Raw genomic sequence first — 15,221 nt, forward strand, 5'->3', positions numbered from 1 at the left:
TGGCTGCGGGCATGCTCCTGGGGTCCCTGGGCGTCGTGTTGGCCCCCTCTCCCCTCACTCTCTGCGTTTGGTCACCCAGGCCACTTAACTATGAAGAAATTCAGTTAAAATCAAATTTAAGCTGTGAAGCTCCTTGTTCGCTCTCATCCCAACAATCGTCTTAAAATCTCTCCTTTCAATTCATTCCATTTTTCAGTTCTTTTCTTTTCTTTCTTTCTTTTTTTTCGCAACCGTGGCGCATGGAAGGTCCCAGCCCAGCGATTGAAAATTGAATCTGAGTTGCTGCAACGCTGGATCCTTAACCCACTACCAGGCCAGGGATCAAACCCGCACCACCAGGGAGACAACGCCAGACCTTAACCTGCTGCATCACAGCGGGAACTCCCCATTTTCTACTTCTCTTTCCATCTGCCAGGGTGGTTGCTTGTTGGGTGCCTGGCACTGGCCCCCCACCCCCATCAGGAGATGAGCCCAGGACACGCTGGCAGGGCATTGTGGTTCCCCTCCAGCTGCTGTGGTTCCTGCTTCTTTGCTTTGTAAAACTGCTTCTTTGGCAGCTTTCACTTCTCTTGTAGGCGAGTCTCAAGCTAATATTTATCCTGCGAAGTATCTTAAAAATGCCGGAGGGCGAGGATTTGCAGAGAGCTTTATCAACTTTTGAAAGAGAGTCATTGTTACATTGATAAACTGAGGCACTGCTGACAATAGCCAGATTGTGTTTGAACTTGCAACCTTTGAAGCAACAGTTAGTTTTGTGAACAGATGGGATTGCGTCGGCTGTACTTGTAAAGAGGTCTTTATCCTTGCGGTGTTTGTTGGTTACTGCGCGTGCGGGGGAGGGGGGACCTGGTTTTGTCCTGCGTTCAGGTGCTGCTCCCTTTATGATTGGCAGGCTTTTCAGGAATGTGCACTTCTGTACTTGGAGCCCTGCCTTTTTATGAATTGTCCCTTTTTAAAAGTGGAGGTGCCGCCTTCCGGAGAGAAAATGGGCCTCCCCCGGCGGCCGTCAGAGTCTTAACAGCGTGGAGAATAGAAAAAGCGCTGTGGATCCGTATGGTGGGGGGTGGTATTTCCGTGGGGTCCGGAGGTTTCTGTCTGAAGGAAAACACTCTGATAGTGAACTTATTCCTTCAAAAAAAGTCAACTGCAGACCTTCCCTGAGGATGTAACTTTCCAGCGACAGGAGCCCCGCAGCCCGCTTCGCCTCTAGAGTGGATGGAGGGGTGCCTCCGGGGCCGGCTCCCCAGCACCCCCACCCTCATGCCCCTGCTTCCTGCCGGGCAGTCCTGGTGTTGGGGGCAGGCAGGGTGGGTCTGGAAGAGGCTCCTGCGGCTTGTGTACCAGGACAGCGTGGCTGGCATAGGGCGGTGAAGACTGGGGCGGGAGCTCAGGAGGCAGGTTAAACTTTACCAGGGCTGGGAGCCCTGTGGGGGACAGAGGGGGGTCGCCCTGGGGGCTGAGGCCGGGAGATGCGTGGTGCCGCTCATCAGATGGCCAGAGTGGCGCTGCCTGAGCACGGGCCCCAGCGCCGCAGGCAGAGTGCTGCCTGTGCCCTGCGGGGACCTGGGTCGGCACTGAGCGCTTCCTCCCGGGACCGCTCTGCCTGCCCCTCGCTCTTCCTCCTTTGTCTCTGCCCCTCACCGTCCCTCCCTCCGGACTCCCCCCCCCCACCCCGCCCACCGCAAGCTGCACCCAGAGCTGCCTGCTCGTCCCCTGTCCTCCGCTATCCCCACCTGGCCACACAGGTGTTCCTCTTGTCCACACCCCGGCGTCATGGCCTTCGCAGCCTGTGTGTAAACGGTTAGCTGAGCCGTTTGGGGCCAGCCCTGAGCTTCTGGGGTGGGGGGGGACCGTTTTCTCGCTGACCTCATTTTCCAGATCATTTTCTAGGTATGTGTCTCACATTACGATTATCTGCTTTGTGTCATGCCAAGTGCGCCGTCTTAGGCATGTGTGAGGTCGCACGTCCTGATGTTAAGGGCACGTTCTCGGTGGTTTGGGCCTCGTCACCACCCAGCTCCAGAACTTTATCTTCTGCAGCGGAAACTGCAGCCCTTACGTTTATTCATGATGCACCTAAAGATTCCCTGTAAGTGGTAAGGTCCCGGGGTGGGTGCTTCAACTCAAGGCCTGCTTCCTGGAGGTTGAGGGCGCCCGTCTGGTGTCGGGCTGTCGGGGTGTAAGCCCCATGCTGGCGGCCTGGGCGAAGGGGGCACAGCTTAACTGACGCTTGTGAAATGCGGTGTTTGAAAGCGGTGACTTCGAAGTGAATTGCCGTGTGCTTCCAGTGGCGGTGACACTCCCCCGGGTCAGTCCCGTTGGCTTGGCTTGTGCGGTGACGGTCAAGTGCGCGTTCGTGTTGCGTTTACATAAACGAACTATAGTAGCTTTTTGTGTTTCGAGGATGCCGTTGAACCCAGAGCAGCTTGTTTGTAATTATTCCCCAGGTTTTAAGTCCTCGTGGGCTCCACTCGTGAGCTTTGTCGGGCTCAGTGGCGAAGACACTGCTCTTGGGGACCGCCGTGGGCGTTCTCCACGTGCACGGGCTTCTGTGGAGCCTGCTGACGTGTTTGCAGCCCAGTCACCAGCTGACCTGCCCTGGGCACCCCGGCGGGAGCCTGCTGGACCTTACTGGTCTCCTGGAATAGGGAAAGGAGAGGTTTGTGGCCGCACCTGGCATGCTGGGTGTGGCTGGCGCTGTGTGGTGTTGGGGGGCCGTGTCTCCGAGGGGGGCAGACGTACCTCCAACCTGCACATTAGCCGTGTCGGGACCTCGTGGCCCTTCCACCGGCGCTCACCTGGCTGGCAGGTGCCTGGGAATTCTGGGCCTCCTTTCCGGCTCGGACTGTTTTCCCTGGTGCTGTGTTTTGCTGTTCTCGGCCCTGGCTGGAGGCGGCATTCTTCTGCTGGCTCCCCGATGGTAATCTGATCTGGACGGCGGTGTTTAGGCCTGGGGGTGTCGGCACCCGGGATTAATGAGCGGGAAGGGTGCCTGTGGGTGTCTGCAGCTGAGCAGCCTGGATGAGGCTGCTCACCCCCTGCGGGCGGGGCCCCGCCTCCCAGTCGCAGGTGGGTGGCCCTGTTTCCCACCTGGTGCCGCGCCTTCCTGTCCTGCTGCCCTTGGCCCGGAGAGGGAAGCGTTGACTCCCTTCTCCTTGATGCACATTAAGCCTGGTTTCAAGGCTGGCCCTGAGTGTCCCTGGGCGCAGAGCATGGTGGGAGAATCTGTGATGGACGAAGCAGGTGGTGGTGCAGCTGGGGGGCGCATCTGACCTCGGTCCAGTGGGGGGAAGACTAAATAAAGCAGAGCGAAATCTGAGCTGGGGGCGGCGATAGGTGCTGTGGGATGGAAGGCCCAGGGATTGTTTGGAAACTGGAGTGGCCACTGGATGAAGTGCCAGACCAGGGACACCAGAGGGAGGAATAAATAGCCTGCGTGTTCCAGAACGCCTGGGAGGGAATGCTGTGCTCCTGGGCAGGGTTAAGGACCAGTCTTGAGTCACTTAATTGCTGATGTCAGATTGGGGAAAGCTGCTGGGACGGTTGTTGGTCATCAGCTTTGAGTCTGCAGGTGGCTTTTCAGAATTGCCACCCCCTTCCTTTCCTCATCTAACCCTCAGGAGCTGCTTTGCATTGATTATAAGCCTCGATGTTGTCACTGCTGTGGCGACACCTGTGTTTGAGCCCTGCTGGGAACTTTTGTATGCCTTGGGTGCTGCCGAAAATTTAAAAACAAAAACCAAAAAACTCTAAGCCTGTTAGCATTGTCTAGGCCTTCTGAGATTCAACTCTTTTTTTTTTTTTTTTTTTTTAATTCTGTGCTCACGGCATATGGAAGTTCCAGGGTCAGGGATTGAACCGGCAACACAACAGCGACCCATCCAAGCTTTTGACACGTGTTGAAAGCAGTGCCATTTTTAAGAAGTCATTTTTGGTAGGGCCAAGACTGTCCTGAAATCCACAGGCAACACTTCAGCTCCTGTGCCCCCACGGAAGTCTGCCTCTGAATAGCTGCCTTTTCAAGATGCAGGAGGATTCAGGTACCAAACTGGGTGTCTCTGTCATCACAGAACATCAGGGGACCCCCAGGTCAGGGCGACGGGTCTCCATGGCGGCGGGAGACCATTCCCTGAGCGCACAGTCAGATGCACGGCGTTCGGGCAGCTCACTGCTGTCCCCTCTCCCCCGCGGCGTTCCCTGAGCTGAGACGGGCTGGCCGAGGGGGCAGCTGCCCTGTCCTTTCCTGTCCTCTGCCTGCGGGGAGCTCCCCGACGGGGACCGTCCTGGGACCAAGCCTTCCTCCTGGTAAGACTGACTGTAGGTGACGTCAGGGGCCTGAGGCGCAGGAGGGTTTGTGGCGCGTACAGGGGCTCGAGCAGCGTGGCTGGGGACCCCGGTCGCGGTAGCTCAGCAGGGCCAGGCCATTGTGTGAACGGTGCACACCGCACTCACCCACCTGCAGCCGAGGTCGGGCGTGTAAGGGGGGGGGAGTGCAGAGTGCTGGGTTTTGTGGGGGTTTCTTTTTTTGGTTTTATGTTAAAAAAAAAACAACCCACTTTTTTGGAGTCCCCGTCGTGGCTCAGTGGTTAACGGATCTGACTAGCATCCATGAGGACACGAGTTTGATCCCTGGCCTCGCTCAGTGGGTTAAGGATCCGGTGTTGCCGTGAGCTGTGGTGTGGGTTGCAGATGGGGCTCGGATCCGGTGTTGCTGTGGTGTGGGCCGGCGGCTACAGCTCCAGTTGGACCCCTAGCCTGGGAACCTCCATAGGCTGCTGGTGTGGCCCTAAAAAGACAAACAAAACAAAACGAAACCTTGTTGAGGTCTAGTGGGTTTCCAGTGTTGTATGCGTTTCTGCCGTTCAGCGCAGTGACTCGGTCACACACACACACGTATTCTCTTCATGTTCTTTCCGTCGTGGTTTGTCACGGGTGTATTGATTGAATTCGCTGTGCTGGGCAGCAGGACCTTGTTGTCCAATGCTGGGTTTTGTTGTTGTTTTTACGGTCTTGGATTGAACCCCAGGCTAAAGCCGTATGTGTTTGTCTTCCTTCACCAAAATGCTACCTTAAAAAAGATGGTTTTGTTTGATATTAACGTTCCTCAAGTGTATTTCTTGCTGCTTCTCTTTAAAAACACAGGCGCTTTGTGTTTTTCTGACACATGGACCGTAATTCAAATAATCCCGTATTGTTAGACGGTCGAGCGCGTCCGGGTTTGCTGTTTGTGGTCCTGCAGCCTTTTCTGCCTTGGGACGAATGAGGCATCTGGAAGCCGCTTTGATCCGATATTGCATGGAAGCAGCATCAGAAGGTTTCCTTGTCATCTGGGCAGTTGTTAGTGGTAACCCTCAATTATGCCCCCGTCTCTGAGGTCAGTTCTTGATTATATGTGTGTAATATGAGGAATCTTTCTTTTCATTTTTTAATACCGTTTGGTTGTTATGCCCAGCTCGCCTCTCTCCCACGTCGTGGATGGCAGCCTGTGTTTATTGGTACCTGGCCCTGCGCCTTAAATGAAGTAATTAGAAGCTTGGAGAAATACTAGTCTCTCCTGGAGCTGCTGGCAGTGGCTGCTCACTTGGTGATCCGGTTGCTCCTGGGCTCGCCGGGGTTCCCAGAGCTGCGCACTTTAAAAGCTTGCTTGCTGCTGTTCCCATGGCAGCCAAAGCTTTATTCTGACCTGAGTGGCTTAAAGGAGCAAATTGACGGGAGGGACGCTTAGAAGAAGGGGAAGAGAAAGACGCCTTGCAGCGTTTTAGTCAAGACAAACCAACCACCCAACAGGAGTTCCCACTGTGGCAAGGTGGGTTAAGAACCTGACTGCAGAGGGGCGTGTTTGATCCCTGGCCCCGGCAGAGCGGGTTCGAAGGACCCCGCGTTGCTGCAGCTGCACCTTGGACTCAGTCTCCGGCTTGGGGACTTGCGTGCGCCGTGGGTGTGGCCATAGAACAATAAATCACTAAACAAACCCACTCGCGGATTCGGGAAACGACCGAAAACCACATAAAGGTCGGAGGTGACGGTAGGAGAGCGGGTCTTTGGGCAGACGGTGCACGTGGCAGGCAGTGTTGTCCTCGGGGCCCTCTCCTCCTTTGGGAGCTTTCCGAGCGGGAGGCGGGCCTGTCCTCCCTCACATGTCGGGGACAGTTTGCTGTCGTGGAAGGCGGAGCTGGAAGCTTGATTTCCGTCCCAACACCTGCCCTCGCGCGTTTGGGACGTAGAAGAGGTAGGCTTCCATAGGAACCGATGCCAACCGTGTCTGCCATCCCTCAGCTGTCACCAGAGTTTGCCAGTTTAGCCTCCATGTGCCTTTCTGCTCATTCGTGCTTTTCGATGGTCTGGAGCAACAGCTGCCCCCGGGCACGAGGGCAGGGGCAGCCCAGAGCCCTGGAAGGTGGTGCCACATGCTCTTCTTGCGGGGTGGCAGGGGCTCATGCACATCCGGCGGCAGAGCTGACCGAGGCTCCCCGGCGGGTGGTCCCTTTGGGGAGTGGCTCCTTCTGGAGGGGTCAGGAAGGGAGCTCCCCGGGGCCTGCTGTGAACTCCGTTCTGCTCACCCCCCGTCCTGCTGTCTGTTCCCTTCCTAAGAGACGTGGTCCTTGCGTATCTGGGCAGGTCTGTGACCCCCAGGAGCCTGAAGGTCCCAGGACTTCTCAGTGGGATGTTCCCTTGGCCTCTGGAGTTGGATGTGCTGGAATCCCGAGGCCCCCACAGTGGAGGGAGTTCATCCCCCTGGCAGCCTTCCCATTGGTGCCCTGCACTGGCCTCCCCGGGCCCTTCCAGGAGGACTCTGTCCCCCGGTGCACTTCCCTGCTCGTGCCAGAAGGGCACAGACGTGCCTGCTGGACCCTCCCAGGGGAGTTCGGCTGAGGTCCTTCGCCTCTGCTTTCGAGGTGACCGCAGCTGTCCTCTAGGTCCAGCTGAGCCCCCGTGGCCTGTCCCTCTCTCTGCCTGCCCTGGGGTCACAGGTCTTGGAGCGGGCGGGGAGACGCCCACCACACTGATTCCAGCCCCAGTGGGGCTCCGGCCAAGGTGGCGGGAACCGGATCTGGTCCCCCTCTGCTGTCCTGGGGACCAGGAAGCCCCGGGCCCGTGGGAGGCCTTTGCGGCCTGCAATTTGCCACTGAGAAGGCAGGGCCCGCCAAGGCCTCCCAGCTGCGCCCGCAGGCTGTGCTGGCGTTTCTTGGGGCCCCCTGGACCTGGGATGGTGATGGTTTGGAGGACGCCGAGGGTGCATCTGGACTGTGCCCTGCCTCCTGCTCCAAGAGCCCGGGTCACACCTGAGAGAGCCGCTGGACTTGTGCCCTGTCTTCTTACGGGATGTCGATTGCTGGAAACTTCCACGTGGGTATGACATGGTGAACTGCTGTGACGTATCCGGAGGGTGTGGTGACTTCTAAAAAACAGGTCTTAAGAAGAGTGTGTATTTTGAAAGTTTTCTTAAATTGCAGCATGCCAGTTTAAAGGCCTTAAAAAAAAAAATCTCTCCTGTTCTTGGCTTTGACACGCTGGTTCCTGCTTCCCATTCAGAAGAGAGAGGGATTTTCCCGGAGCGCTGTGAATATCCTGCTCTTCTCTCTAAGAGGGAGGGATCTCTGAAAATTGGTTTTCTTCTTTTGAATGGAGTGATTGTGGTTAGCCCGGCTCTCTGCCTTCCGAGCTTGCACATTCGTTGTTGTTTTAAAGCCACCTGGGTACCGTGCTTCTTTCCCACGTGACCCAAGCCCCTCCTGCCCTTGGCCCGTGCGGTCGGCGAGTGGACGGAGCGGGCTGGGCTGCCGTGCGCTGAGGGGCCTCCTGCAGGGAGCACCCCCGCTGCCCCCTGGGTGCCCGGGCAGGAGAAGTAAAGATGCTGGTGCTGGTGCCTCAGGGTTTGATGGCTCCCGAAGGGAGAGCGGGGGCCGGGCCACCGCAGGAGGCCACACCCCCAGGGCCTTGACACCAGGGACGGTTCCATCCCGCGGACGCACAAGAGGGGCCTCATCCCCCCTCCGAGAGCTGTTGCCTGCCCTGTGGTGAGCCCTGTGACCTCTGGATGAGGGACCCCGGGGCACTGCCTTGGGGGGGAGCAGGGTGCAGGGCAGGCGGTGTCCTCAGCAGGAGAAGGCGCCTGAGTCCCCAGGGCGGGGCTGCTCCGCCCGTTGCCCGGGTGCCCATCCATGGGGACGGGCGTCACTTTAATTAGAGTGACTTGTTAGAGCGTAGCAGTGTTTTCATCCCTTGTTCCCCGGGGGACCTTTTCAAATTTCCCTTGATTCAGGCTCTTAATACTCAGAATATTTCACACACACTCACACAGAGTCGTCCCCACCCCCCCGTCCCGAGCCTGAACAAGTTCAGAGCAAACTGACCAAAAGCCGTGCAGATTAAAGGACCATCAGGTAGCCGTGTGTCTTGCTTGGTCAGTGTCTGAAGTGTTTTTGTCCTCGCGACACAAAAGCCGGGGTATGAAGAGGCAAGTCCCAGGTCGGCCTTTGCTCGTTTCTACTTAGAGGGGCAGCGTACTGTCCCGCCGGGACCTTTGAGGAGGAAGGGGGCATGGTTCCCGCAGCCAGCAGCTCACACTGGGAGCAGGTCCGTCCTGCCCAGAGTGCGGCCTCAGTGGACCTGGCGAGCCCAGCAATCTACAAGCTACTTCTCTCTTTTTTTTTTTGCTTTTTAGGGCTGCACCTGTGGCCCATTGAAGTTCCCAGGCTCTAGGGGTTGACTCAGCTGCAATTGCCAGCCTACACCACAACCACAGCAACATGGGATATTTAACTCACTTAGCTAAGCCAGGGATTGAAGCCACATCCTCATGGACACTGGTCAGGTTCGTAACCCGCTGAGCCACAGTGGAAAGTCCTGGAACTTTCATTTTCAAACCACCTCCCTTGGCCTCCTCGGTTGAGGTGGATTCAGTGTCACAGTCCGTTGGAGCCACCGTAACAACACCCTAGATCCGGGAGTCACCACTCGCCTGCTTCCAGTTCACAGAGGTCCCGGGGGCCTCCTCTCTTTATAGGGCCCCGCCCTCGTGAGCTGACCCCCTGCGGCCCGGCCCTACCTTGGGGTTAGGAGTTCAACTTGTGAACTGGGGGGACACATACTAAGCCACGTGGGTGTGGAGCTGTGTGTTTGGGGGTACCGCAGAGTCACTCCTTCATGTTGATTCTGTAATTCTTTAGCACACACATCCTAAGTGAGCAGCACTTTAACCAGTGTGGGCTTCTGCAGGTGACACGCATAATATCTAGTGGCAGGTCAGGTCATGGTGTGAGAAAGGGCCCCCAAAGTGTGACATCCTTTTTTTTTTTTTTTGTCTTTTTAGGGCTACACCTGCAGCATATGGAGGTTCCCAGGCTAGGGGTCCAATTGGAGCTCTAGCTGTCAGCCTACACCACAGCTCACGGCAACACCAGATCCTTAACCTACTGAGCGAGGCCAGGAATCGAACCTGCGTCCTCAGGGATGCTATTCAGATTCGTTTCTGCTGAGCCACGAGGGGAACTCCTTCTTTCAGATCTTTTCAGTTGTGTCCTCTGTTTTTTTAATGTAAGGAATTAAAAAAAAAAAAAAGACTATTTGTTAGAACAGTTTTAGGGCCACAGCAAAGTTAGGCATAAAGCGCAGAGTTCCTGTAAGCTCCAGCCTCCCCGTCATCAGCATCCCCACCCGCGCGCTGCCTTCGTGAAACGGGTGAGCTGCGCGGACACAGCCGAATCCCCGAGAGACTGGAGTTTGCGTTCGGGTCCTCTCAGTGCTGCCCGTTCTGTGGGTTGGACGCATGTGATGATGTGGCCGCCGTCGGTGTGTCCTGCGTAGTGTGCCTGTCCTCAGACTCTTCTGGGACCTGCCCGTTCTGTCCTCCACCCCAGCCCCTCCCAGCCGGCTCTGGACACCGGTCTTTTCATGCTCCAGGTCTTACCTTTTCCAGAATGTCACCCCCTCAGATGGGCTTCCTCGGGCGACACGCATTTCGGGCCCCTCCGTGCCTCTTCATGATCTCATGGCTTATTGCTTTTTAGGACTGGGTAATATTCCCTTGATGTACCAAGGGAATTGGTATTATTGATGGAGCCACCCTCTCAAGGACGTCTCGGTTGACCCCGGGCTTTGGCCATTAGGAACAAAGCTGCTGTAAACATCCACGTGCAGGTTTTTGTGTGGCCCTGGGGTTCCAGCTGCTTTGGGTGAATACCAAGGAGCGTGACTGCGGGGCCGCACGGTGAGAGCGTGCCCGAGCTCTCTCTGCCGGAGTGGCTGCACCGTTCTGGGCTCCCAGCAGCAGCAGGGTTCCCGTGGCTCCACATCCCCCCCAGCATGTGATGTCGTCAGTTTCCCGGATTTTGGCCATTCCAGTAGGGCGTCTTGTTATTTTATTTTATTTATTTATTTATTTATTTTTTTGTCTTTTGTTGTTGTTATTGTTGTTGTTGTTGCCATTTTCTTGGGCTGCTCCCGCGGCATATGGAGGTTCCCAGGCTAGGGGTTGAATCGGAGCTGTAGCCCCCGGCCTACACCAGAGCCACAGCAACGCGGGGTCCGAGCCACGTCTGCAACCTACACCACAGCTCACGGCAACGCCGGATTGTTAACCCACCGAGCAAGGGCAGGGACCGAACCCGCAACCTCATGATTCCTAGTCAGATTTGTTCACCACTGCGCCACGACGGGAACTCCCGTCTTGTGATTTTAATCGCATTTCCCTGATGACAGGGCACGTGCAGCATCTGCTCACATGCTTATCTGCCCCCTGAGGTTCTTTGGTGAGATGTCCGTTCAGGTCTTTGGCCCGTTTTTTATTTTTTTTATTTTTATTTTTTTGCTTTTTAGGGCCTCACCCACATCATGCGGAGGTTCCCAGGCTAGGGGTCAAATCAGAGCTATAGCTGCCGGCCTACGCCACAGCCACAGCCACAGCCATGCCAGATCCGAGCCGCGTCTGCGACCTACACCACAGCTCACGGCCACGCCAGATCCTTCACCCACTGAGCAGGGCCAGGGATCGAACCTGCAACCTCATGGTTCCCAGTCAGATTCGTTTCTGCTGCGCCACCACGGGAACTCCTGGCACATGTTTTAAATCAGGTTGTTCACTTATCATTGAGCTTTGGGGTGACAGTCCTTTATCAGTGTGTCTTTTGCAAGTATTTTCTGGCTTGTCCTCTCATTGTCTTGACCGAGCATTGATTTTATGTTGGAAATTGATGGGGTTTCCTAAATGCTTCTGAGGAAATAACTATAAACAGATTTATCAGATTTTTTTTCATTCTTATCAAGGGTGCTTTGAGCTTTTGCCTGATTCAATTTTCTGCCTTTTACTCTTGGTCCAGAAGCTCATCTTCTTCGTGATATGTTGCTGTTTCAACTTCCGTGGCTCCTGGGTGTCGTGGGTTGGTGTCCTTTGCTGTCGTCATCTAGAGAGAGAGGGCGTTGTGCTGGTGGTGACAGAGAGGCCCCTGCTAGGGAGTGTTAGGCCGGGTCATCGGTGGTTGATGGCGGACCGGGTTTCATGAAAATATTAGTGGCTGGAGTGAATTTGGGGAGGGAAGTCTGCCTGTTTTAAGTGGCGGGTGTATAAAACAAACAGCTGCTGCCACATACCAGGCACCACGAAGCTTTGCCGCCCGGCCCCTGCGCCCAGGACTCCACGCACACGCTCGCACGCGGGGCCGAGAAAGGCGTAAACGTGGGCTAATTCCGCCCCCACTGTTTTCCAGGAGGGCAGGTCCCTGGCCTTTGTCATCGCGCTAACGTCGCTGTTGTGGCGTCGCTGCTGTGGCCGTGAGGTTGACTCTTTAACCGAGGCCTGGGCTGCCCGTCAGAACGTACCCTGCAGTTGCTTCTCGATGAGTTAAGTTTACAGCCAGCTTCCCGCAGCACACCGAAGGAAGTCACGTGTTTTGGCATCAGTTACCCTTAAATTAGAAACAGGACAATAGAGGAAGTTGTTGATTGGAACAATTGCAGTTTCACTTGTCTGAGTGCATCTGCAAATCATAACCAAATCGCTGTTGGCGAGTGGAAGCCCCGACGTCCCTGGAACAGGCTCCGGAGGGAAAGCCGCCGAAAGCGGAGATGCAGGAAGCGGCTCGGCGGAAACTTGCCCGCGCTTTCCCGCAGCTCAGGAGGCAGCCCTCAGGCAGGCGGCGTTGCCTGTGTTTTCGGGAAGGATGGGTCAGGTGTGTCGGGTGTGTCGACAGGCATTCACTTCGCTCGGGCCTTTTGAATTAGGTGCCTCCGGGAGAGAGCATTTTCCTGCTTGGAGATCTTTTGTGGTTAACGGCTCTAGCATTTATAGCTTCCTTAAAGAAAACTGTTTGCTTGCTGTCAGAAGGTTACCTCCGGGGTACCGTGTTGTGGGCAGTAACCTGATTTGGGGGTGTCCAGTTGTCCCCTGAATGAGGTGACATACCTGCACACAGGCGGCCCCGCTCACACACACGACCTTTTTCTTCTCAAAGCAGCCTCCCTCCCCTTGTCTTGCAGAGCAGGGTCCCCACGGAAAGGGGTCCTCGAAATAGGGTGCGTGGGGGAGGCTGTCAAGGAAGAGCTTCACGCCACGTCTGTTGAGAGCCCAGGAAGGGGCACACGTGTGCTTAACTCGGGGTTCAGGCTCTGCGGGGTGTGCGAACACGTGGGCCGGCAGGGCACTGATGTGTCCTGGTTCTGGGTAGATTTGCTGCGGATTCGTTGTGGTCCTCTTTCCTGTGCTCACTCCGCCGGCGAAGGATGATAAACTCGCCAGCCTCAGCTGGACAGGGAGGGACCCGTGTGCACTCGACAGGGGCTGGGGACGTTCACAGACAGTCAGACTGTCCGAAAGGTAAACCACATCCGAGGAAGCTGACAAACCAGCGCGGTTGGGAAATAGAAGGAAGACACCATCCGGTCCACAGCAGCCAGGGGGGTTCCCGTCTCGGGGCGGCGGAAGCGAATCTGACTAGGAACCTTGAGGTGGCGGGTTCGATCCCTGGCCTCGCTCAGTGGGTTAAGGATCCAGCATTGCCACGAGCTGTGGTGTAGGTCGCAGATGCGGCTCGGATCTGGCGTGGCTGTGGCTGTGGTGGAGGCCGGCGGCTACAGCTCTGATTCACCCCCTTAGGCTGGGAACCTCCATGTGCCGTGGGAGCGGCCCTAGAAAAGGCAAAAAGAAAAAAAAAAAGATAAGATAGCAGAACAGTGGAAGGAGTACTTTGAAGTCTCCTGAAAGGCCCTGGGTGGACCTGACAGGTGGGTGCAGCCCTCCTTCTCGCCAGGTGAGGTGGCAGCCAAAGGATGGCACTTCTCCCTCAGCTAATTTGTGAAATCAATGGAATCTCAGTAAAAACACCCTCCCCCCTCCAGTCAAGCTCTCACAGGTCAGAGGCTCCCAAAGCTCCGGCAGATAACCAGGCAGGAAGGAGGAGGGGCTCTGGGGAGAGAGGCGACAGCGCAGGGAGGGACCCAGTGCAGGCGGCGTCTGTGTGAGAGGAGCCTGGAGATGGCAGCAGGTGCTGGGAGGGCACTGGTAAACCACGTGGAGACAGCTGGATGGCCGCTGGGAAACCTCCCACTGCCTCCTGCCTCGCGCCACAGGGGAACGTGGGCAGAGACGTGGCAGCCGCTGGGTTTCCCGGGAAGCGAGGCCGAGGCATCCCTTCGCGGCCCGTCACGGGGCTTTCTGTGATCTTCTCAAAACGCGTTCCAATTGCGTCCTGTGGCCCCAGGAACCCACCCTTCAGCCGTGGCTCTGCAGCAGAAGTGCCCTGCTGGTCCCTCTGGCCTTAGCCCCTGGACCTCTGGTTCTCCTTCAGGATGGCCAGTGCCCAGGCCGGGTGGCCCTGGTCCTCTCTGCTCTCCCTCTGTCCCTAGCCCCACAATTTGGACCTTAGGCACCCACACTCCTTGACGCGGTGCCGTGATCCTTCTTGCTGCGTGTATAAGCCTAACACCTCAACTTTACTTTTAAATGGCTCTATAGCCTCCATTCCCTAAAATCCCCAGGGCTTTGCAGAAAGGCACCTGGCTGTGCCAGGCGGTACCCTGCTGAGGAGCCGTTGTCCTCAGGGTCTCCGGCTTTGAACCAGGCCATCAGCTTTGGAAGAATCCAGTGCTCGCCAGCATGAGTCAATTTTGGTAGGCAGTTCAGCCTTATTTGAAATGACTGGAAAGTTGCCTCGGTGCTTTTAAAAGCCAGTCTTGCGCTTGGGAACTGTGCTGACTGGCATGGGCAGTACCCCTGCCGCAGAACCCCCTGCACAGACAAGGGCTTCCTACCTGCTGCTGAGCCACCTGAGCTGCTGAAAGTGCTGACACCTGTGTCGTGTCACCAGCGCAGGTGGCAGCGAGGTTACCTGGGTGCAGTCTGGTCATTGTGCCCCTGCTGATTCCTTCCGTCTGCCCTGGAGAAACAGCGTCAGGGCAGGAGTCCCTGGCAGGTCACCGCCCCAGGCAGGCTCCCTCCTTGAGAAGACCAGACCGCGTTTGTGGCTGGGGTTGAAGTGGGACCTGTGTGTCTGCCTGCAAATGCAGATCCCTGGGCCGTCGGACTAGCCGGCACTGAGTGTGAGGCAGACTGCCGACCACGCAGGCGGCTGTGACCCGCAGTTCAGAGGGAGCTGGGCAGGTGACGAGACGCCCTGCCCTGGAGAAGCCCCGTGGGCACAGCCATCCACCCAGCTGCCCCCTCCCTCCTTGCTTTCTTTCCAAAAGCCGCTGCTGGACCCTTTAAGAAATCTGGTGGGGCCCTAAGCATGGGGAGGGACTCAGGTGTGCCGACTGGCTTTACCCGGCAGAGCGCACACTCTGGCGCTGACCTGGTGGTTCTCGACGTGCGCCTTCCCGAGGACGCGGGCCTCTGCTCCCTAAGTGTCAGTCACCCCTCTGCGGCTTTCCAGATAAGGTCAAGACTTCTTGCTTAGAATCTTTAGCTGATTCAGCAGGCCTTCAGCTGATGCAGCCGTAGGCCTGGGGTTGGAGCCTGGAGCCTGGAGCCTGGATGTGATGGAGGCCCCGTGGCCGGCGGGGCTTTCTTTAAGGCCCTGAGCAGCTCTCATCCCTCACCTCTCCTCTGCATCTCTTCCCTGTGTCTCCTGCTCTGGCCGGAGCAAAGTCTTGCCTATTTAAGGCCCAATGTGATGAGACTGGTTGTTTAAGCCCCTGAGCAGCTCCCATCCCCCTTCTCTTTGAAAATAAGCACTGGAAAGGCCTGGGTGAGATGACGGGGAGGGAACAGCTCGTGCCCCTTCCTCTTG

The 15,221-nt window shown here is 56.7% G+C and overlaps 1 protein-coding gene across 3 annotated transcripts in view; it reads left to right on the forward strand.

Annotated features, from left to right (window-relative positions):
* Positions 1-15,221, forward strand: part of SLC45A4 (solute carrier family 45 member 4) — a 79,556-nt gene that overhangs the window by 22,624 nt on the left and 41,711 nt on the right. The window contains exon 1 of one of the 3 annotated variants that reach the window (XM_047783147.1): positions 11,962-12,167. The exons of the other annotated variants lie outside the window; for them this stretch is intronic. The gene's annotated coding sequence lies outside the window, so the exon portion shown is untranslated. Of the gene's footprint in view, positions 1-11,961; positions 12,168-15,221 lie in introns of those variants that run through there. 3 annotated transcript variants of the gene reach the window in all.

This window comes from Phacochoerus africanus, chromosome 6, assembly GCF_016906955.1.
Source record: "Phacochoerus africanus isolate WHEZ1 chromosome 6, ROS_Pafr_v1, whole genome shotgun sequence".
NCBI classification, from domain to species: Eukaryota; Metazoa; Chordata; class Mammalia; order Artiodactyla; family Suidae; genus Phacochoerus; species Phacochoerus africanus.